A 24,718-nucleotide genomic window follows, 5' to 3' on the forward strand; every position below is an offset into this window, starting at 1 on the left:
GAAGAGGCACCTTTTATGCTATGTAGATGAATTACTGTTTCTACATTTCAACAGATTTTTGATTGCAAGTTGCTTTACGTCGAACCGACACAGATAGGTCTTACGGCGATGATGGGCTAGGGAAGGGCCAGGAGTGGGAAGGAAGCGACCATGACCTTTATTAGGGTAAAGCCCCAGCAACTCCGTCGTGTTAAAATGGGAAACCGCGGAAAGCCATGCTCAGGGCTACCGACAGTGGGGTTCGAACCCACTATCTCCCGAATGCAAGTTCACAGCTGCGCGCCTCTAACCGCACGGCCAGCTCGCTCGGTCTACATTTCAACATACTGGATATCATCTGCAAGCTGTGGTTTTTTCTTAGGTCAACTTTAATTATTGAAACTATGTAGAAACATTACGTGTATTCAGGTATGTACTTATAAAATGTAAGTGGTACATAATCTTACTTCTACCGTATTACATTGGGATTCATGTTCTTACAGCTGGGATTCATTGCAGTTACCGTGCCGGCTGAGATTTTGATTGCAATGAAGTCTACATGAAACCAATGCCAGAAAGCAAGAGTCTCAGAGTGGCATAAATTCAGAGCCAAGTAACAAACACAAGAAAATTTATCTGCATGTTAGAAATCAATGACTTGACAAGCAGCAGGTGTAACGAACTGCCGAGAGCAAGAAAAGTTAAAGATGAAATGAGGTATCGCAACCAAACTTACACCAAGCTATGAAAACGGAACAATTTAAGTAAATAAGTGCACAGAAAGACGAAGGGAGAAAATGCACATATTGGTTGTTATTAAATAACCGTACACTTCCTAACTCAAAAATTGAGCGGACTCTTGACCGGAAGAATTAGCGTCAAATGTTGTATACCCCACCTCGTGGCATGGGCTATCGTAATAATTATTTTCTTGTCTTACACTTTTATCCAATACGCATTCGGAGACCTATTATGTTCGGAAAGTGAAAAGCACAATTGGCTGAACAGATCGCTATGGCGCAACTCTGCATTCGGGAGGCGAGTTGATTCAAACTCCACGTCGACTATCCTAATAAATGATTTTCCGTGGTTTCCCACTCTCATCTTCAGGCAAATACCAGGAAAATGTTTATATATAGGACACTTAGTTACCTTCTCGTTCGATATTCAGTGCACCGCAAGTCACCACGCAGCTCCTGGCCGAAGACAGGGCGCTACACTCTAAGTGGCCCTCAATGTACGGAATGAAAGGAAGAAACGCCGATTTAACGCCATTCCAATCATAATGAGTACTTAAAGGTCTTACAACATTATGAAATTCTAGTTAGCTAAATCTCACAGCTAAGTATTAACTAGCTGTTATATAAACATGCTATAATCTTTTGCACAAAACAACGCTTTGAAAACATTGATGACTATTTTTTAAACGAGAAGTGTTCCCATCCCCGAAGGCCCGGGTTCCATTTCGGACTCTAACACGAAATTTGAAAAGTAGTACAAGGTTTGGAATGGGATCCACCCAGCCTCGGGAGGTTAACTGAGTAGAGGGAGATTCGATTCCCACCTCAGCCATGCTTGGTTTTACGTTTTTACGTTTCTCACTTCTCCTCCAGGCAAATGCCAGTAACTAACTTAAGGCCACGGCCGCTTCCTTCCCTCTTCCTTGCCTATCCCATCCTATCTTCCCATCCCCCACACAAGGCCCCTGTTCAGCATAGCACATGAGGCAGCCTGGGCGACGTACTGGTCCTCCTCCCTAGTTGTTTCCCCCGACCCAAAGTTTCATGCTCCAGGACACTGTCCCTGAGGCGGTAGAGGTGGATCCATCGCTGAGTCCGAAGTAAAAACCTACCGTGGAGGGTAAACTGATTAAAAAGAAGAAGAAAAGAAGTGTTCCTTTCTATTTATAATAAGTGAAAGTTGTTAGGGATTTTCTTAGTTTTTAGTTTAAATTTTGTCAGGAATATTCAATAAATTCATTAAAGCAGGGAAAGCAAACCGTACAACCAATTATATGTACAGATGAACCACCAAAACTTGTATCTATGGAGGCGTTAAATATAAGAACGTCCACTTCAGCTATGTTCGGCTTTGTACAGTGAGCTGGATACGTTTTTCAACACGGCCCGTAGTTCTTACTCATTGTATCAGTCGCTCTCACTCTACTGTCACCCCTATCTGTCTTCTCTGACATGCACCTGCATACAGCACTATGAAATTACAAGCGCATGGCACGTTCCCACGCAGCGCAATTGATCGCCTCTAGACTGCAAAATTCATTCCTGGCATAACAGCTAAGGTTCGAATATCTTCGAATACGAATTTGTTAAATGTTCGGCTCGCCGGGTGCAGGTCTTTTGATTTGACTCCCATAGACGACCTGCGCGCCGTGATAAGGATGAAATGATTATTAAGACGATACATACACTCTGCCCCCGTGCCAGCAAAATTAACCAATGATAGTTAAAATCCCGACCCTGCCGGGAATCGAACCCTGGGCCCCTATGACCAAAGGCCAGCACGCTTCAAACTTGAACTCCACTGAACAGTGCGGGAAAGGTGGAAACTGGAAAACTGTATAATATAAATAAACACTGGTCTCACCCTCCCCAGAGCCTCCGTGGTTCAGCCGGCAGCGCGCCAGCTTCTGACCGCTGGGTTTCGTGGTTCAAATCCCGGTCACTCCATCTGAGATTTCTGCTGAACAAAGTGGAGGTGGAGCACGTTTTTGTCCGGTACTCCAGTTTTCCGTGTCATCTGTAATTCCAGCAACACTCTCCAGTATCATTTCATTTCACTTTTCATTCGTTAATCATCGCCCCAGAAGAGTGCGACAGGCTTCGGCAGCCGCCACAGTTCCTATCCCCGTAGCTAGATGGTGGATTGGTACTTCATACATTCCATTCATGACCCGGTCGAATTACTAGAAACAGGCTGTGGATTTTCTTTTTTCTCCCGCCCTCGCGTTCGCGTGATGCTGGATGGGGCGATATGTTGGACACAAAGGTGGATATCGCCCTCGACGGGGAGTACTTGAGGAAGCTTGTTGAGTCAATGGTACGTCGGATTCGACAAGTCCTTTTGAAGACTAACATCACTTAATAGCACAATGCCACTTTCCGCAATGATTAGAAATACACACGCATTTAGTTAACGCAACACTCTTTCAAGTTAAACTAGGACTCTGGACACTGGTTCTCATCTTGACACCCAGAATTTTCATTTTTTTTTTTTATTACAAGGTTTCCTATTTGGAATTTAGGTTACTGGAATGACCAACAAAATGTTGAAAGATCAGTATGTATATAAACTAAAATATTGCATTATTTGTTTATAACCAATTATTTTGTTTAAACATGTATTATATTGTTTTAAACATCATAGCTCCCAAACTAATTGACATTCCTCAAATCTGTTTTTTGCATTTTCTTCACAACACTAATATGTTGAGCATAAACTTAAAATACATGTTCCTATAATGAAATCGTGCCTGTTGATGTCCTATTACTTTAGTGGATACACATTTTTTTGGTGAGTGTTTATAAACAAATCACATAATCAATTCAATTGTACATTAGTTACATTTCTGAACTTTGTGCCCAGGAGTAGGCTTTTGGCTTTAATTTAAAAGAATATTCAGTGAAATAGGATAAGTAGGTCTAATGTTACGATTTTTTAAAATAATGAGACCATTAAAAATTGTTTTCCAGAGAAATCCATCTCAAAGTTTCAACACTTTTAGAAACCTCCTGCATCATGTGATGTCCCTTCTAAAGCAGTATTCTGGTCTTCCTTCAAGTTCCTTCTTTCTCTCAGGTACCTCCTACTGGTTTTCTGCTATGGGGTGTTTTTGTAGATAGTACTTTTTCTGATTTAGAGCTTTAACCAACTCCACACCGGCTGGGGTATGTTTACCAATAGCAAAACCCACTCGCTTTAGAATTTCCAATTCTACGTCTGGGCCACAATTATAATGACAAATAGCATCCATTACACAAAAATTCAATGCTTTTAGACCTACATAACCATCTTTTGGGCATCTTCTCCACATCATGCCATTAAAACTTTCATTTTGATTTTGCATTTTGCCATGGAGACAACGCCTTAGCATGGCAGGATAAGTCAGCTTGGAGTACACTGGGACAGCTTCAAGTACATTGTCAGGTAGTCCATTTTTAGGCTTGTATTTATCCATTGTGCCAGTTGCCACTGATTTTTGGAAGGAGCACCAACTGCCTTCACCTTTGGTTATCCAATTTCATTGTCCTGCTCTAACCTATCAACTTTCTTCATGTTTGTAAACTGGTATCCATGGAACTTCCTTACAGGCCCCCTGTTAGTTTTCTGTTACCCATGGTTATAACAACAGTCTACAACAATATTCAAAATAAACAAATTAGAATTGTTGGAAAACTTTCTAAAAGTGCAGTATATCAATATAAATAGAAGGCCTACAAAACAAAGGGTGCTCAAAATATTCACAGCTGTTTATTCAAATAATTAAGAACAATTCTCATAGACAGCAGCACAGGGTTAGTGTAGACTGAACTCTATATTGTACATCAGTAATTAGAAAGAAAACAAAAGTCACAGTTGATCAGCATGAGCAGAAAGCTAAGAATAAACACTTGTATCCATAAAAATGGGGCGTGGCTCAGTGTGCTGCATTTTACATAAACATCAATATCTCAAAAAGTAATAATATAACAAATCCAGATAATGTGAAATTCAAAATTTTAAAAAATGAGACTTTTTGACAATTTCTGGGTTACACATCCCTTATGTGGCTTTAAAAATTCGTGCGTCCAGTTTTGACTGTCCAACGGTACACATAAAGGAAATTGTCTTTTGTAAATATGTTAATGTTACAAAAAAAATTCCAATCCAATAGTTGAGCTGAAAGCCTGCTCCCTATCGGAAGAATGAAACAACTACAATTTTTAAAAAAAGCACCGACCAGTATTTAGTGACTGGTACGATTTAAAACGTTCTAAAAACGTTCCAGTGCACTCTTTTTTGCCAAAATTTAGGCAAGCGTCTCTTCACTGACTAGTCTTGAGATTGCGTGGTTGAGTGGCTCAAATGGTAGAAGCGCTGGCTTTCTGAGCCCAACTTCGTTGTTCTCGTTCCAGTGGTATTTAAATGTGCTCAGATACCGTCAGCCTTGTGTCGGTAGATTTACTGGCACGTTTACGAATTCTCGAAGGATAAAATGCTGGTACCTCGGCACCTGCAAAATCCGTACTGGTAGCTAGTGGAACGAAAATTATTATTATTATTATTATTATTATTATTATTATTATTATTATTATTATTATTATTATTATTATTATTATTATTATTATACCACCACTTGACCCAAATTTTGGTGAGTCACGGGTGTGAACCGTGTCGCATACGTAAACTTGGCCCTGTTCTACGTCTGGATGCCCTTCCTATGTAGGGGTATGTAGTGTACCAGGAAAGCCTAGGTCCTGGTCCATATTAATTGAAAGAAACATTACTTCAGCATAAAAGATCCGACCGACGTACGAACATCTATGTAAAGAATGTTCCAGTATGTGCCAGACCCTACGAGTGCAGTAGGCGGAGTCAAGTGACGTCACCTGTCGCTTGAAGCTCACCTCCCCTAGAGATATTTCTCGAAAGAATTTTTCTTTTACCAGCTTTTTAACACCTTAACCAATTTCAACGGGACAAACGCTGAATTATAGCGGACGTCATAAAAGTTAATCCCTGTGAATTTCGAATTAATTCATCCCATGGTTGTTGAGTTATAATAATTTAAAGTTTCAACGAAATTACGTAATCACGGTCACATGGCCGAGAGAGATGCTACCCCTCCCAGCGCTGGTATCTATATATGCCAAGGCCAGCCAGCCAGCAAGCCAGTACAAGGACGAGTAGACAGCTGTGTGAGTGAGACAGAGGAGAGACCGGCCCGCGTACAGTATGTTCGCGCAGTCACGGTGAAAGTACTTTCCGTCGTATTTCCGGAACGCGAAATTATATCGCCGACAGAATTATAAAAGACGTCGCACTATATTTAGTATATCGCGTCGCGACTACAGTCTAATCCTAAAGACATTTAAGAATGTAATACGAGTGAACTTATTGAAGTGCAAACATTAACTATTTTACGTTCACAGAATATGTCATTACGTGTAGACTTATGATTTTGAACTTCTGCAGAAACGAATGTGTAGAATCACCAGAAGAACTCGTTTCTTTCCGAGTATTGAACTGTATTCCTTTATTCATGCCACGTCAGTATACGACTTACAGTAATTTGAGTGAAAATTAGGAACTTTTCTGAGGTAATATAACATTATAATAACAGGATAAGCAGAAAATAATTCTTAGTGACTTAATGACTGTGTTCAAAGACTGTGATTATCGACTTGCCTTTTCAAGTGTGAACTGTGCATTTATGAACGTTTCAATAACGACTGTAAATAGTAATTCATACAGGAAGGACTGTGATTCTTTCAATTACGCCATAAATAGTGTTCAACAGTCAATGACAGTGTCAGTGTTAACTACTCGCACTAAGTGAATTTTTCGTGTGAGAAAAATCACCCTAACGAGCTGCAATTCTACATGATCCAGTTCCAGCCGTCATCACCTCATCGGGAACGTCAACATGGTGTGTCAAGGGAACATCGCCGATCCTGATTCTCCACGGAACATTCCAGATGTCCATCCTTCGACATTTTGTAGCAACATTTCTTGCCATAAGTGAGTAGTAACAAACTGACTAAAATTTTTTTTTTCATTAATTTGTGAACAGTGGAAACTTCAGTGCCGAGTGTGAACAAATATTTCAGAGTTCTCATAATTTCTCAGAAGTGATTAATTTAATTTCAAATTTCAGTTTCATATCTCGTAGAAAGACTTTAGGCTTTTCAAGTGTGCTATATATCAAGGCTGACGAACTGAGAACTGAAAACTATTAACCAAAATTTAATTTCTCATATCAACTTACAATTATAAGTGTGCTTAGGTTTAGAAAGACTTTAGGTGGAAATTCAATACCTCATATTCTCACATATGAAAGACTTTGAAATCAGTAGTATTTATGCCATTTTCATGAACAGAATTCAGGAAGATTACTTTCAAACTTTTAATTTCAATGCCAGATTTGAATCAAAAATCATATCGCAGGGTGAAGAATTAATAAATTGTTTTGAAAAAGATTTTTTAACCATCTATTATTCGCTCTGCGAGTCTATCCTACTCTGTATCAGCTCCAAAACCAAGTTCCACTCCCTGAGGTCCTACTCATGCCCTTTGCCCACAACTTTTCCTGGTACAGTAGACATATTCACTATTACGTGTTTCTGGGGTAGTTGATGACGTATTGTATTAATAAGAAGAGAAGTACAGTATATTAGAACAAACACACAGTTTTCAAGTCAAATGAATAAATTGCACGTGATTATAATTTACGACTCGGCTGGAAATCAAATCCGGAACCCTCTCAACAGAAGGCTCAAGGCTGACCATTCAGTCAAGGAATTGGACATTATTATTATTATTATTATTATTATTATTATTATTATTATTATTATTATTATTACATCGTTATGCCCAACTAAGGAACACGCCTGAACTTATTTAGCTTTCTTATCTTCCCAAAATCCCTTTATCCTTTCACTGAAATTCTTCTTACGTTCTTTCCAGGTTTTATTAGTTCTAGCGTTTGGCTTCAAGAAACAATGATTATTAATCAGTGTTCTGAAAGCAGATCGGTTCGTCACAGTTTCCCGGTTTATGTTGATTTCCTGAAGATCTGATTCTATTTCATTTAGCAAGTTTTTCTTGACTTTCATGGTTCAAGTTTGTGGATTACTGTAGTCACGTCCTAGTTCGTGAACCATGGGCAACGGCTGAGTGGCCTAGTAAGTGGTCCTGAGAGTCGGGATACCAGTTGCTATGGAATGGGAGTGGGCATCTCGGACATATTCTGAGTCCTGGCCCTCCTTGTGCTCAGGCGGCTAGGACTATACAATCCACCGGTGGTCCATAACCCGTTAGAGGAGAGATCCTCACTTGGACTATGTGCAAGTAGGGTAGCATCCTGCTTCATGAATCGACCGAGCTCAGAACATTTTAAGCAAGCCTCGGACCTATGGGAGTAACGGAGTCCCACTCCCATTTGACAGGCGAGGGACTCCTAGGAAACAACTTGGTGAACGAAATGGAATTCGATGGGGAGCTATCAATATTAATGGGGCTTATGGAAGAAAGAAAGTAGAACTGGCTGAGTCAGCAAAGAGGATGCATCTGGATGTGCTAGGAGTAAGTGATATTCGGGTAAGGGGAGATAACGAGGAAGGGATAGGAGATTATAAAGTGTACTTGACGGGTGTTAGAAAGGGAAGGGCTGAGTCTGGGGTAGGGCTCTTTATCAGGAATACCATTGCACGGAACATAGTTTCTGTTAGGCACGTAAATGAGCGAATGATGTGGGTAGATTTGTCAGTTGGAGGAATTAGGACTAGAATTTTGTCCGTATATTCACCATGTGAGAGTGCAGATGAGGATGAATTTGACAAATTTTATGAAGCATTGAGTGACATCGTGGTCAGGGTCAACAGCAAGGATAGAATAGTGCTAATGGGCGATTTCAATGCGAGAGTTGGGAATAGAACTGAAGGATACGAAAGGGTGATTGGTAAATGTGGGGAAGATATGGAAGCTAATGGGAATGGGAAGCGTTTGCTGGACTTCTGTGCTAGTATGGGTTTAGCTGTTACGAATACATTCTTCAAGCATAAGGCTATTCACCGCTACACATGGGAGGCTAGGGGTACCAGATCCATAATAGACTATATCTTAACAGACTTCGAATTCAGGAAATCTGTTAGGAATGTACGAGTTTTCCGGGGATTTTTCGATGATACAGACCACTATCTGATCTGTGGTGAACTAAGTATCTCTAGGCCTAAGGTAGAGAAAGTGAAATCTGTCTGCAAACGAATAAGGGTAGAAAATCTCCAGGACGAGGAAATTAGACAGAAGTACATGGATATGATTAGTGAGAAGTTTCGAACAGTAGACAGTAAGCAGGTTCAGGATATAGAAAGTGATGGATGACATACAGGGATGCTGTCGTAGAAACAGCAAGGGAATGCCTAGGAACAACTGTGTGTAAAGATGGGTATAGGCGAACATCTTGGTGGAATGATGAAGTGAGAGCAGCTTGTAAACGTAAAAAGAAGGCTTATCAGAAATGGCTCCAAACAAGGGCCGAGGCAGACAGGGAGTTGTGTGTAGGTGAAAGAAACAGAGCGAAACAAATAGTTGTTGAATCAAAAAAGAAGTCATGGGAAGATTTTGGTAACAACCTGGAAAGGCTAGATCAAGCAGCAGGGAAACCTTTCTGGACAGTAATAAAAAATCTTAGGAAGGGAGGGAAAAAGGAAATGAACAGTGTTTTGAGTAATTCAGGTGAACTCATAATAGATCCCAGGGAATCCCTGGAGAGGTGGAGGGAATATTTTGAACATCTTCTCAATGTAAAAGGAAATCATCCTGGTGGTGTTGCAAACAGCCAAGCTCATGGGGAGGAGGAAAATGATGTTGGTGAAATTATGCTTGAGGAAGTGGAAAGGATGGTAAATAAACTCCATTGTCATAAGGCAGCAGGAACAGATGAAATTAGACCTGAGATGGTGAAGTATAGTGGGAAGGCAGGGATGAAATGGCTTCATAGAGTAGTAAAATTAGCATGGAGTGTTGGTAAGGTACCTTCAGATTGGGCAAAAGCAGTAATCGCTCCTATCTATAAGCAAGGGAACAGGAAGGATTGCAACAACTATCGAGGTATCTCACTGATTAGTATACCAGGCAAAGTATTCACTTGCATCCTGGAAGGGAGGGTGCGATCAGTCGTTGAGAGTAAGCTGGATGAAAACCAGTGTGGTTTCAGACCACAGAGAGGCTGTCAGGATCAGATTTTCAGTATGCGCCAGGTAATTGAAAAATGTTACGAGAGGAATACGCAGTTGTGTTTATGTTTCGTAGATCTAGAGAAAGCATATGACAGGGTACCGAGGGAAAAGATGTTCGCCATACTGGGGGACTATGGAATTAAAGGCAGATTATTAAAAGCAATCAAAAGCATTTATGTTGACAATCGGGCTTCGGTGAGAATTGATGGTAGAATGAGTTCTTGGTTCAGGGTATTTACAGGGGTTAGACAAGGCTGTAATCTTTCACCTTTGCTGTTTGTAGTTTACATGGATCATCTGCTGAAAGGTATAAAATGGCAGGGAGGGATTCAGTTAGGTGGAAATGTAGTAAGCAGTCTGGCCTATGCTGACGACTTGGTCTTAATGGCAGATTGTGCCGAAAGCCTACAGTCTAATGTCGTGGAACTTGAAAATAGGTGCACTGAGTATGGTATGAAAATTAGCCTCTCGAAGACTAAATTGATATCAGTAGGTAAGAAATTCAACAGAATTGAATGTCAGATTGGTGATACAAAGCTAGAACAGGTCGATAATTTCAAGTATTTAGGTTGTGTGTTCTCCCAGGATGGTAATATAGTAAGTGAGATTGAATCAAGGTGTCGTAAAGCTAATGCAGTGAGCTCGCAGCTGCGATCAACAGTATTCTGTAAGAAGGAAGTCAGCTCCCAGACGAAACTATCTTTACATCGGTCTGTTTTCAGACCAACTTTGCTTTACGGGAGCGAAAGCTGGGTGGACTCAGGATATCTTATTCATAAGTTAGAAGTAACAGACATGAAAGTAGCGAGAATGATTGCTGGTACAAACAGGTGGAACAATGGCAGGAGGGTACTCGGAATGAGGAGATAAAGGCTAATTTAGGAATGAACTCGATGGATGAAGCTGTACGCATAAACCGGCTTCGGTAGTGGGGTCATGTGAGGCGAATGGAGGAGGATAGGTTAGCTAGGAGAATAATGGACTCTGCCATGGAGGGTAAGAGAAGTAGAGGGAGACCAAGACGACGATGGCTAGATTCGGTTTCTAACGATTTAAAGATAAGAGGTATAGAACTAAATGAGGCCACAACACTAGTTGCAAATCGAGGATTGTGGCGGCGTTTAGTAAATTCACAGAGGCTTGCAGACTGAACGCTGAAAGGCATAACAGTCTATGATGATAATGTATGTAATGTATGTAATGTTCTTGACTTTCAGTGTGAGGGCAAGATTTAGAATTCTTTTGGTCAGTCTATCATTGTTCATTCTGAGAATGTGATCATAGAATTTCAACCTCCTTCCCTGATAGTGTCTGAGATTTTTTCAGTATGGCAATACATTTCATGAAATTTCCTTTTCATCCATACTCCCTCTGTGCTCAAATTGGCAAGGGAAAGGAGTTCAGAACCATCTTGGAACTCTAGCCAGATCACCAGAGAATTATTATTATTATTATTATTATTGTTATTATGATTATTATTATTTCTCGATGACAGTTACTCCGTTGATGATTGTGTTCCATGCCAGGGCTGTTGCAGCGACCAGTCTAATTAATTTTTTTATAATTACTTTTTAGGTGGTAGTCAGGGGTTGGGCTTTGGGTAGTTAGTAGTGCGGTATCGTCCTGCATGTGTGCTGGCTATCCGCGTACGTGTGGGATGATACTGAGTAGATGTAGAGGTAGTTAATGTAGTTAAGTAGTTTTAAAAGAAATGTAGTTGCTATTATTGCTTGTTTTCCTTTGTTTCGCTCTGTCTGCCTTTATTGCCTGTAAGCCGATGGTGTACACTAGGGTGGGCAATAAAGATATGCATGTATGTACTCCGTTGATCAAACTGGTATAAGACCACGTACTTGACCCAATTATCGATTTAGAATATCGCACCTACGTGCACTTCTTTTTATATAAACCAATCACAACAGCTCATTCAAACATCTTTATGTATACTTGCTTTGCCGTAATATCGTGCTTCAATTGTGTTGAATACATTTACATAACTGTGTTATTCTGATGAAGTCGACAGCCGACATACTTGTAGACTGGCGTCCAAAGAGTTTAAAATACAAAAAATAAAATAGTATAATTCCAGTCTGAAAGTTTTGTTCTGTGAGTAAGTTATGAATACCAACGTATTTGATCTGTTTTATTTTTATTAATTTTTATTACCATTACTGACTAAATACGGTACTTATTCGCTAGATAAACACAATAAATACAACTAGAGTTCCTGAAACTGATACTACGCTGCTCGCGAAATTTATAGCCTGGAATTCTCTTTATACTATCTATGGTATGTGTTCCTTCCTCTCAACCGTGCTTTCATCCAGGGAAATATACATTTTCAATCGATATCCTTTCGTCAGAAAGTCTTCTTATTCCACTAACTCCTGACATTGAAAATAAATTTATAATGCAGTTTCGGCATCTCAGTTTGAGGAGATGCAAGAAATCACAAACTGATATTGGTAAATTTTAATTTACGTCTTGACAAAGTAACGGAGTTATGAATGAATTTTGTAAACACCACTTTTCCTGCAGCTTATTCCGATAATGAGTGGTGTGGAATTGTTGTTCATACGATCGTTTGATGTTTGTATTTCAGTCGGACTTGCAAAGTAATATGTAACAGCACTTTCTGGTTCAGTGAGGAAAGCAACTGGAAACGAATACACTTATTTGTCTAGTACGCCTCTCTAGTGACGCCTAGGCCACACAGGTATGCGATGGTAAAACTTTCTCAAGCCTAATATTTAATTGTTATGGTAGTGGTGGTGCTCATTAGGGGAAATATAGTGGAAAAATTCCATCACTTTCAATTCTTCGCAAAATGACCGACCTCATTACTTTAGTATATTTAAGAAAAATAATAATGTAAGTCTTTAGCCCATGCAAATGAAACGAACGTTCACTGTTTCGTCTGAGTGTACGTGACTTATAGTGCAGGAGTTTAAAAAGTAAGAAAGAAAATAGAGGAAAGATGATTTAGAAGAATGATGAATAAAGGTGCAATTTTGTTGAAATTTTGTTCTAATTCGGTATAACATGGTATCATTTTTTTTTCAGCAGTTTTACAGTTAAAACAATAAAATTTGATACTTTTCAATAAACATCCTGGTGTGATAGACATAGGTCATATTTGAAATCAGTACTAAAAATTCTGTAGAATTCGGTTAACCAAATAACTAACTTGCTAACTAAAGGAATATTTGTAAGTTCTTTGTTTTTGTTTTTAATTTGTGCTGATTATTGCAGCTGATGGTGGATGTCTTACATGTGAAGTTTACATGGTGTGTTAATTTACTATTAAGTTCTTTTGCCGAGTCAGACGGAGGTGATGAGTGAACGGTTTTACCATTACGTTCCATTTATCTTCCCGTTATACCCCATTAATTGTGACTACAATCTGACAAAGATCCTCTGACAAACCAATGTACACCAATCCTAAGTTTTAAATCTGGTAACTACGTGCGATTCAGTTCCATTTTTTCAGCATTGAAATTGCCCATGCAAGTTTTGAGTAGGTACATAGCTCTTGAATCTTAGCAAGTAGCGAGTTCAAGTATGCCTCCCGTGCGTAATAGAATGAAGACTCGTGGTGAAGGATCTTATCCCCTGTTTGCGGTCCTCATAACGCTGTCAAGAGTTCTTGCTTTAAGTTACGCTGTTCAAGTTCCTACTTACGTGTGCATGGATATAGAGTATCAAGCCCTTAGCTGTCAATTTAATTCGAATAGGCCTATATTTTGTATCTTTGAATAAGCTTAATAGCAGTGGCGTTTTCTCATAGTGTGTAAGTTGTTTGTCAACGCTCAAGTAGAATCGAAAAAAAAATATAATAAATTATTATATTTAATTTGTATACATGTAATGTTAGAATATAGTGTGTGTTTCCTTCATTATCGTTCGTTGTGCCGTTCCATATCGTCGTTGCCGGGACAAAACCTCCTATGTGATAATATTTTTGGAGATATACTGACCCGCAGCACAAACATTATGAAGAGCGAGAATGCCTTGACAATATTCACACAATATTGCACCTTAGCTGACAGAACCTTACCGGCCAAAGTTCTAAGCTAAAATATTTCACATAGGAGGTTTTGTCCCGGCAGCGACGAATATTGAAGCTACTCTCAACGCTGTCCGGAACCCTCCACCAGACACCCACGCCACCAAGGCGATATTTCAGTTTCCAACGATTTGTGTTGATTTTCGTTCCTCGCGAATGTATTATTGCTTACACAATTAACTCGGAGGTTTAAATGTTTTAATATGGGTAGTGAAAGCATAGTAGACAATTATTAAACATTAGTTTTTCTTCACTTTCCTACAGTGAAAAAGAAACAGGTGATTGACAGTGGGTGACAAAGTCCAGCCATTTTCAGGACTGCCGTCGATGGTTTGTTCATTTTGTCTACTTTAGTTTTGCAACATTATATTATTACAGTACCGTACAAAAAATTTTACACAGGTGAAGTGACTGAAATGGCCAAAGTACGTATTTCACCTTTGAAAAAAAATATTAATTCTCTGCAGACTTTCTCTTTTTTCTCCGTGTCTTTCTATTACATTAATTCATTTAGTGATCTGAATAATATGGTAAAAGAAATGGGGAGGAACGCCTGAATATCTGGCCCAGGAAACGCCACTCCTTAATAATGATGCTGAATATGTTGGACGGCGCATACCAATGTCTACATCTTGACGGTGAAAATCAAGTGATGAAAGACCTTAATTTTTGACAGCGAGCCTTCATTAGGTGTTCTTACGGTTAGGGATTCCGAAGGTGATTATTCCTCAATCCCATCAGCCATCTGAGAGAGGCTGTTAGAATAAATGGCACGTCGAGGTCCTGCAGTGTGTTCGATCGATCGACGCTATTTATGCTGTAATAGCCCAGTCTCGGCGAACCGGAGCAACAAACCGCATTATTTTTTACTCTTCTCTTGAAACTTCCACCGTCTCCTCCTCCTCCGCCCCCCGCGCACCGTACCACACACGAGCTCTCTGGTGTTTTCCCGTAGAAAAATTGCTCCTCGTGGGAAAGGAAGCTTTCTAACGAGTAAATAGTCCAATCGCGTCCCATGGGAAGCAGAACAATGTATGGTAACGTCGAAAGGAACGAGGGAAGCAGTAGGTGGGGGGGGGGTAAAAAGACTGCTTCTGAGATCTGGATTAGTGTTTTGAACACCGCAAGAGTTCTCTGGCGTAATGCTGTCACTGTTTACGAGTTCTAAAGCTTCTCTCTCTCAGGTAATTACAACTCTCCCTTTAACGGGGTTAGCCAAATAATAACTGGGAACGTTCATTTTCTACAGCGGTCACCCTCCAAATATCATGGCTCTCACTCGCTTTATTCCGCATGGTAACCCACACTGTTGTTGTCAGCACTTCAGCACGAGGAAACAACAAGAAGAGAGTATAATATACTGGTACTGTGGTTTCTTGTACCGAATAGCCAATGTGAAACTCTATTCCCTGCAGTCGTCAGGTGGCCAGAATGCAGCATTAGTTCCACATATAATTCGTATCCGGTAATTAGGAGCATTCGAGAAACGTTCCTTTCGTTGTGGCGTAAAATAATTTATCGTTTCGGAACCATGCTGAGCCTTATAAAACATGAACGTTTATAAATCGAAATAATCCCTAGGCAACTGGTGCGGTAAAATGTACAATACATCTCATTTTAAAGAGAAAGGGCCAATTTACCTAGCAGCCACATTCTTCCCTCTGTATTATTTTACTTTTTACATTCTCCAACGAAAACATCTCGATGGAAAAGACATACGCATCATACAGAATCTCTACTGGGGGCCAACAAGCAACAGTCAAAATCAACCAAACCAAAACATTAGATGTGAAAATCAGAAGAGGGGTACGCCAACGTTGTATTCTCTCGCCGCTCCTTTTTAATAAGTATTCTGACATCATTTTTAAAGAAGCTTTGCATGATGTTGAACTGGGGGTGAAAGTAAATGGTGTTTTGATCAATAATATTAGATATGCAGATGACACTCTGATTCTGTGTAACACTATGGAAGGCCTTCAAGAACTCCTGAACAGAATCCATGTCAGAGGTTTACAGTATGGTCCCAATATAAATGTAGAAAAAACTAAGTTTATTTATTTAGCAGAAATAGTAATGCAAATGTCACCTTGTCATTAAACAACCGTAAAATAGAACAAGTCCACCAGTTCAAGTACCTCGGCAGCATAATAACAGAGAGTATGAATCCAGATAAGGAAATCATATGCAGAATTGAGAACGCTAGAGCTGCATTTCGCAGGATGAGCTCTTTGTTCTGTAATAATCATCTAAATCTGAAGCTCAGACAGAGATTAATGAAGTGCTACATCTGGTCAGTACTGTTATATGGAGCAGAAACATGGACCTTAAAAGCCGCAAGTATCAAACGACTTGCCGCCTTTGAAATGTGGTTGCACAGAAGAATGCTTAGAATAACCTGGACAGATATGATAACAAACGATGAAGTCCTAAGGAGAGCTAGAACAAAGCAAGAACTAATAACAACTATAAAAGTTCGCAAAACAGCTTATCTAGGCCACATATTAAGAGGAAACAAATATGGCCTCATAAAACTCATTCTCCAAGGTAAAATAGAGGGCAAACGGCGAGTTGGCAGACCAGAGATAACATGGTTACACAACATCAAGCAGTGGACCGGTATTGAGACAACTGAGAGACTCTTCCGCCTAGCAGAAGACAGAAAAACATTCTCCAGAGTAATCGCCGACGTCTGGGCAACCGGATATGGCACTTGAAGAAGAAGAAGATTTTTTTACAATTGTCTTTGCGTCGCATTAACACAGATAGGTCTCATGGCAAAGATGGGACATGAAAGGGCAAGAAGTGGGAAGGAAGCTGCCTTAGCCTTAATTAAGGTATAGCCCCAGCATTTGCCTGGAGTAAAAATGGGAAACAAAAGAAAACCATCTTCAGGGCTGCCGACAGTGTGGGTATAATGTAATCAGGCGATTCAATAGCATCGCTACCTTCATGTGCAAAATTCGCCGTGCCGCGCGGCTAGAAATTCTGTAACGATTGTGAAAAACCAGGTAACTGACAATGTACTTACTAACCATTGCATTCCTTAAGAGTGGTCACTCCTCTCAGCCACGAACGGATATGCAGCCCATCAGAACAATTGCCGTTGTGTTCATTTTCATATGCTCATGTGTACAGGAAAATGAACCTTACATACCTTGTAGCGTAGGTCTGCTGCAGAAATGTATGCATGATTCCCTCCTACAGTATAATGCATGTAAGGTTCATTTTCCTGTACACACAGACATAGGAATATGAACACAAGGACACTTGTTCTGATGGACTGTATATCCGTAAGTGGCTGAGAGGCGTGACCAGTCTGAAGGAAAATAATGGTTAGGAAGTGCATTGTCAGTTACCCGGTTTTTCACAATCGTTACAGAATTAGTTTAGCTCAACCTCGGCTATATTTGTTGAGATGAGCGGCTGAGTAGACATGCAGTGGTAACGATCCCGAAATGCAGAAAAAGCAGTATGGGTGTAACATTGCGACTGTACAAGAATGCGATAGGACGATGGCATAGCCGGTGAAGTTGACTAAGACGGAGTGCAAATGGAATATAACAAAGAAAATAAAACAGTCCTTGCAAAATTGTTTATGGTGGCTACTCTGCTGGTCATTGGAGGCGTCGAGATGAACCCAAGACTTATTGACTTCAAAGACATGAAAAAATTAAGGAAGTTATGCGCGAAGCTTCTCAGCCTTACCACACAGAAGAAGTGTTTGAAGTTCAGTCTCATCAAATCAAGGAAATGAACAGCTGTATAACCGAAGAACTTGCAGTAATAAAAGTTAAATTGGGAGAAGACAAAGAGGAAAAGGCTATACTAAAATAGAGGATTTAAGGCACTGGGACAACAGGTTCAAGTGCTTCAATGGTATGATTGTGGAAGAACGGTTGAAGAGAAATAAAGAGTCCACGAAGATCGATCGTAAAGGATCTTATCCTCTGTTTGCGGCCCTGATTACTCTATCAAGACTTCTTGCTAAAGGATGTCGATTTCCTACTTTCAACTAACTGAATAACTATTTTAAAGTTAATGAGGTAAGATGTAGGCATTCACTATGCTGTAATAAGTATGTGATAATTGTCAATAAACCAATATTCTCTCCTCAATTTCTGGTGATCTGGAACTGGGGGAAGAGGTATTCTATTATAATTAGTGTAGCTGTGGACTCCGGCGGGGTAGAATGCTGCGTGAGATGTAATTTCACTCACTTCAGTGATTTCTACAAATGAAAATCGAATAGTGAACATGTGAGAAAATGTCGATGCAAGTAATTGCGAAAATTTCCCATCCTTTGCAAAATGTTATGGCTTCAAAGTAGATAAATCATATTTGAAAGGGTACAGAAGCTTGTCAGGATTCCAAAAAGTTGAAAATCACCAATATTTAATGCCAAATGACTTATGGGGGCGTCTCATATTTAACATGACAAAGTGTCAGGAACCGAGTTTGGCACTACTGGAGTCTTAGCCGTGCATATCTACTGCCCTAGTGATAGATGATTTAGAACTCATGGATTTAGTTATTGATCACCCCTTTGATTACGAAGAGGCTCCGGTGCACTTATCACGAACGTAAAATTTGTTTATTATTATTATTATTATTATTATTATTATTATTATTATTATTATTATTATTATTATTATTATTATTAACCGAGAAAGTGACTGCATAGTTTGGGTCACGCAGCTGTTGGCTTGCATTCGGGACATAGTGGGTTCGAACACCACTGTCGGCAGCCTTGAATATGGTTTTCCATGGTTTTCCACTTTCACGAGAGGCGTGATAGTGGAAGAATGAAGGAGAAGAAGAAAGGGAACATAACTATTTACGGCCTGGAGGAAAGTAAAAGAGTCCTCAAAGATCCGTCGTAAAGTATCTTATCCTCAATTTGCGGCCCTTATTACATTACCAGGAGTTCTTGCTAAAGGATGTTCAATGTCCTACTTTCTCTTAATTGATAAACTCAGTTTTAAATTTAGTGAGGAAATAAATAGTCATTCACTATAGGTAGGTAAGGGTTAATCTGCCCGAAGGCAGGTCCGAACCTCCGCAGAGGTGTTCCTGAGCCGGAGTTTACGTGTGGTAGGGTGGCCAGTTCCTTTCCGCTCCTCCATTCCCTTACCCCCCACCAACAGCGTGTGGCAACCCATCCAACTCCTGAGCACGCCCAATGTTGCTTAACTTCGGAAATCTCACGGGATCCGGTGTTTCAACACGGCTACGGCCGTTTCATTCACTATGATGTACCTTAATTCAGGCCGGAGTCACTTCCTTCCCGCTCCTAGCTCTTTCCTGTCCCATCATCGCCATAAGACCTATCTGTGTCGGTGCGACGTAAAGCAAATTGTAAAAAAATGTTTAAAATTAAGAAATAAAATGTCTAAAATAAAATTTGAAACCCCATGCATACCAGATGCATCATTTTGACAACCTTTATCACGCGGTCCGTTTTCTACGTCAAAATACCAGCCTCGGGACGTTTTTCTATGTTATAAAATTCACCTTCTTATATCCGATCCCCATACCAAGAATCTTCAGTTATTTTCCTCCTGCAATCTAGATTGATGGTAATGTCACACGAAGGGAATGTGAATGGTCAGAGTATTTGGACTATTAAATTGATGGTGGTTTGACACACAGTTATGGAGTTCTCTGCAATAACACTCTAACCCTAAAATCCTGAAATAGGGATAGTGACGGTTAAAGTTTTCAGGTACAGAAATATGTTATACAAAGGCTCAAATTAGTAACAAACATAAATTAAGTAACATAGAAGATGACACCAATGAATTGTTGGTTTATTTTTTGTCATTTCTGAACTACACATCGAATTGGGAACGACGTATTAAGGATTTCTTTTATAGGCACTAATTGTATTTTAAAATAAATATTTATTTTACCATTTTGGGTTAATTGGACATATAAATTAGTAGAACAAATTTCAAAGTAATACAAGTTTCGACATTTTACAGAACGTTTACAGGAAATGGAATAAGATGGTTCTGCACTAATTCAATAATCTTTTATAAAAGCAATTTCACGTTAATACTTATTGGAAATTTAGCAAGATGGTTCCAAGCTAATTCGGCTGATATTTTCTGAACGAACGTTTAATTTATATTTTGAAAAAGAAATAAAATTGTTGCCATGTCACTTCAGCCAATATCAATTTGAAAGAATTATCAGTTTCAAAGCTCAAAATATTGTTCAAGCTTATGTTTCATTTTATGATCTATTCTGCTTTATACTCTTCTGCATTGTGTGTTTCTTTTTATTTATTTATTTATTTATTTATTTATTTATTTATTTATTTATTTATTTATTTATTTATTTATTTATTTATTTATTTATTTACATTAAGGCTCGTGGCCTTCGCTTACCGTTAACCACATTTTGGGTTATAAGTTAGATTGTATATGGTGGTTTTGATGATGATGATGATGATGATGATGATGATGATGATGATGATGATGATGATGATGATGATGATGGTTTTGGTAGAGCAGAAGACCTTTTAACACTTAGTATGCTGTGGAAAGAGAGGAATATGATAACATATTAACAAACTTAATTATTCGTTATGATGGTGATTCTGACAATTTGAAAAACTTGTTTTATACTTATAACTTAGTATGCGCCATTCTTTCCAAAGTTATGTAGTAAACTAGTGATCTATATGACGTAGTGCATCGTAATAGAAGTACGAACTAATGAAAATGTGTACTACAGCATTTATTCTTTCATCCATGTATTCATATGAGCTGGCAATGCTCTTAAGAGGAAATCCCGGCAAGGTCCTATCAAAGGGGTTAATGTCGTGCAGTTCCTAATAATTATTTTTAGTGGAGGCGAGGTAGCTAAGACTTGAGGTAAGATACTGCAGTTTTACTTCATTCGACAGCAGGAAAATTAGTGCAATATTGTGTAGATATCTCATTTGCTTAGTTTTTTAACCATCCTAGTGTCTCGAAATCCGGGGAGACTTAAAGAAAAGGGACATGAAAGAGTTCACTGCCTTCTGCAGTTCCTTTGTTTGTTCTTCGGTAGCATCATCTTATGAAACAGGTTCCCCTTTTATGAGAAATTGTTACTAACATCAATGACCTCCTGGTACGAAGTTACGTATCTGGAGTCAGTGTATTGAAGAAGTGATTGGAAGTCTTTCTTTGTGGCTATTTTTCTCGCTAGCTACAGAACGTAATGCTTCCTTCAGGCTGCATCCAGTAACCGTTTAAATCAGGGCCTCTCAGGGTGAATGCGCCTAGTGCATGCACTGTGCACGGTGCAAAAGACGACTTCGCTTGGTAGACCTGAGTGCAGACCCCCCACTCCTCGATTTGGAGCAATAGCGCTTACTCTCTCTTTCCTCACGCCTGTCTCACCCGCTCCCCCTGTCTCCCTCTTCCACACTTGCTCCGTAGCGCTCCAAATCCGAGCTGAGTTGCGCCGAGTAGAGCAGAGCTTAGCCGAGCTTAGCCGAGTAGCCCAGAAACGAAGCATTGGTACAAGCCAAGCCGAGCGGGACCGATGCACAGTGCACGGAGCTCTTGCGCCTCGATTTGCACGCGTGAGATTTTGGGCGTTTGAGAGGCCCTGCCTTAAATACTAGACATCTGTAATGTTTCAAGTCAACACCAGAATTTTCTACTTTCGTACGCATGTAGTACAGGATTGAAGAGGGCGTGAAAGATGAAGGAAACAGAAAGTAATTCCTGTCAGAGTTACGACGTTCCTGCAGTGAACTCAGCTGATTGTTCCATATGAAATAATTATGACGACAAGTGAATAGGCATATGGATATGGAAGCAATTGTCTAGGCTAGTAGACGTGGTGCAATCGAGGTCCTCTCTCTTCAAAGGGGCTGACTCAGATCCTTCGGAGAAGACTGACCCTCGAAAAGCTTCGCGCAGTTTCCGGTGAAAGGTTGAGATAGTAACCCAAATGATCAAGACTATGTATTACGTAGTCATCGATACGTTGACCGTGAAAGCGTAAGTCAAATAAGTATTATTAACATCATTAAGTGCAATAACTTTATGGAATAATTGAATTCAAGTTCATCCTTCACTGAACTTTCTTGCTTATGTTCAAAATTAATTCCACATAATTTTTTTGCTGTCACAACAAGATATAAAGTACAATTCACGCTTCAAAACGCTAAAAATCTGTAAGTTTACATTCCTCTTCTCATTTAGAGATTGGTTCGTGCGAATGTGTGAAATATTATTCTTTGACGGAAAAAGAAACATGCCAATTAGTTGAATGAATAATCTCTTTCAATGAAAGTACTTTAAAAGCACTTCTTGTCTGAACTGTCGAGTTGTTAATTGGCTGGAAATTCAATTCACACAATATTTGAAGCTTCTAAACCCAGACATGTCGAACTGGGCTTTTATAAAAGTTATAAGTGTATCTTAATTGCTCCTTAATATTTCGTGCAATGATGTTATGTAGCATATTCTGCTAACGAGGAACCTGTCATATTTTGAGGTCGGGAAGTAAAATATTAACCGAGCGTGGTGGCTCCGCCGTTCGCGCCGTGTAGCTGTAAGCTTGTATTCAGTACATAGTGGGTTCGTACCCCTCAGTTGGCAGACCTGAAAATATTTTCCTGTGGTTTTCCATGATCACACCACACAAATGTAGGGATGCGCCTTAATTAAGACGATGGCCGCTACCTTGCCAGTCATAGCTCTTTCCCATACCATTGTCGCCAAAAATATCTGTTCGAGATGGCGAAATGTTAAGCCACTAGAAAGAAAAAATAAGTATAGCCGGGCTGTGTGGTTCAGACGGTAGAGCGCTGGCCTCTTGATCCCAACTTGGCAGGTTGGATCATGGCTCAGCCCGGTGGTATTTGAAGGGGCTCAAATACGTCGGCCTCGTGTCGGTAGATATACTGGCGCATAAAAGAAATCCTGCTGGACTAAATTTCGGCTCCTCGGCGTCTCCGAAAACCGTAAAAGTAGTTAGTGGGATGTAAGGCCAATAACATTATCAGAAAATGTATAATGTAGTTGATATCTATACGGAATAGAGAGAACAAGGGAAAAGTTAAGCTATGGAGACCTACTAAGAATGGAAAAGGTGAAAGCCAGATTCTTGAAAGCAGCCCTCGGAAGTTCAAAGTACACCAAGTCAAGGCTAGTATACGAACTCGCGAGAGAAACATTTCTAGTAGAGGACCTGAGATGGAAATTCAACCTGCCCTGCATAGACAACTGGAAGAAACTGCGGTTGGAGAGAGAGAAGAAAAAGAAGGAGATATGGCCAGAGTTCTACTCTTCAGAGGCCATGATGAACAGAGCATGGACCGGCACAAACCACGAACTGAGAAACTTCGTAAATTCCATGGCAATCCACGGCCACCATCACATAATCTGCAGAACGATGACATACCACGACCCGGACTCGATCTGCATATGTGAACTCTGTGGAAAACATTGTGGCCGATATCACGTACTGACGTACTGTAAAAACCGTGTGAAATCAATCATAGACCTCTGTATTAAATAATGTGTCCTAATATGCACAACTTGTGCGCAATAAAGTTTATTTTAAGTGCTCTAATGTGCCAGCCTCTTGGTGGCAGACATCGGCACGTAAAGAAAATTCCAGTGGGAGAAAATTCTGGCTCCGCGGCGTGACGTAAAACCAATAATATAATTAAATAAAATTATCCACGTAATGGTGTTCAGGCCTACTAGCTTCAAATATTTCTTATAAGTAGATATACGAGGTTTGTCCGGAAAATACGTATAAAAGTTGAATAATAACTTTATTTGACAATTATTCAGGTATTACAATATGGTCTCCTTCAAAGTACTCTCCCTGAGACAAGATGCACTTCTGCCAACGCCGTTTCCACTGTTGGTAACATTGTTGAAAGTCTTCAGTTGTGATGCTGTTCAGTTGCCGTGTCGTTTCTCCCTTGATGGCTTCCACATCACCCAAGTGCCGCCCCCGAAGCACCATTTTGCATTTCGGGAACAGGAAGAAGTCACAAGGGGCTAAATCGGGTGAATAAGGCGGGTGGTCTGTCACGGTGATTGAGCTTCGGGCCAAAAACTCACGCACAACGAGCGACGTGTGAGCGGGCGCATTGTCGTGATGAAGGATTGTCTCCGTAAACTTGTTGCAAACATTCAAAAATCTCACGGCCAATCTTACCTAGTTTAGCAAGAAACTTGATGTTGATGCGCTGTTCCTCAATCAGAGAGAGCTCCATACCGACGGCAGGTGAAAACGGGTAACTTTCAACAAGCAGCCGCACACTGCTACTGACACGCAGAGCTCTCCGACTCGAACTGAGCGTTGAGAAGATTGGCGACAATAGCAGTGCCACCTGGCGGCGCCTCCACGATACGTGATACGTCACCCCGACGGATTTATACGTATTTTCCGGACAAACCTCGTATCATAATTAAGCACCAGTTGGCGACGCCTGCGTGCTCTTTCTGGGTGGTGGTGATTATTCCTATAGTTACTGATATTGTACTGATAGAGGAAGCCACAGGTCCACATATGAAGAGTACCCTTCCATTTTTCCCAGTAGAATGCTCGGCTATATTGGAGTTGGTTCCCATATCTGTTAGTTGATTCCCAGCCATTTTCAAGGAGATACCCAGCTTGGTTCCCGAACTATTGAAGGGTCAGTCCAAGAGTTTGTTCCCTAGTAAACAACGTTCCCCTTGCCATTTTTAACAGG

At 40.1% G+C, this 24,718-nt stretch overlaps 1 protein-coding gene across 1 annotated transcript in view; it reads left to right on the forward strand.

Moving 5' to 3' along the window:
- LOC136876965 (nephrin) overlaps window positions 1-24,718 on the forward strand; it is a 1,454,397-nt gene that overhangs the window by 1,076,154 nt on the left and 353,525 nt on the right. The gene's annotated exons all lie outside the window — the stretch shown is intronic.

This window comes from Anabrus simplex, chromosome 7, assembly GCF_040414725.1.
Source record: "Anabrus simplex isolate iqAnaSimp1 chromosome 7, ASM4041472v1, whole genome shotgun sequence".
In the NCBI taxonomy this organism is placed as follows: domain Eukaryota; kingdom Metazoa; phylum Arthropoda; class Insecta; order Orthoptera; family Tettigoniidae; genus Anabrus; species Anabrus simplex.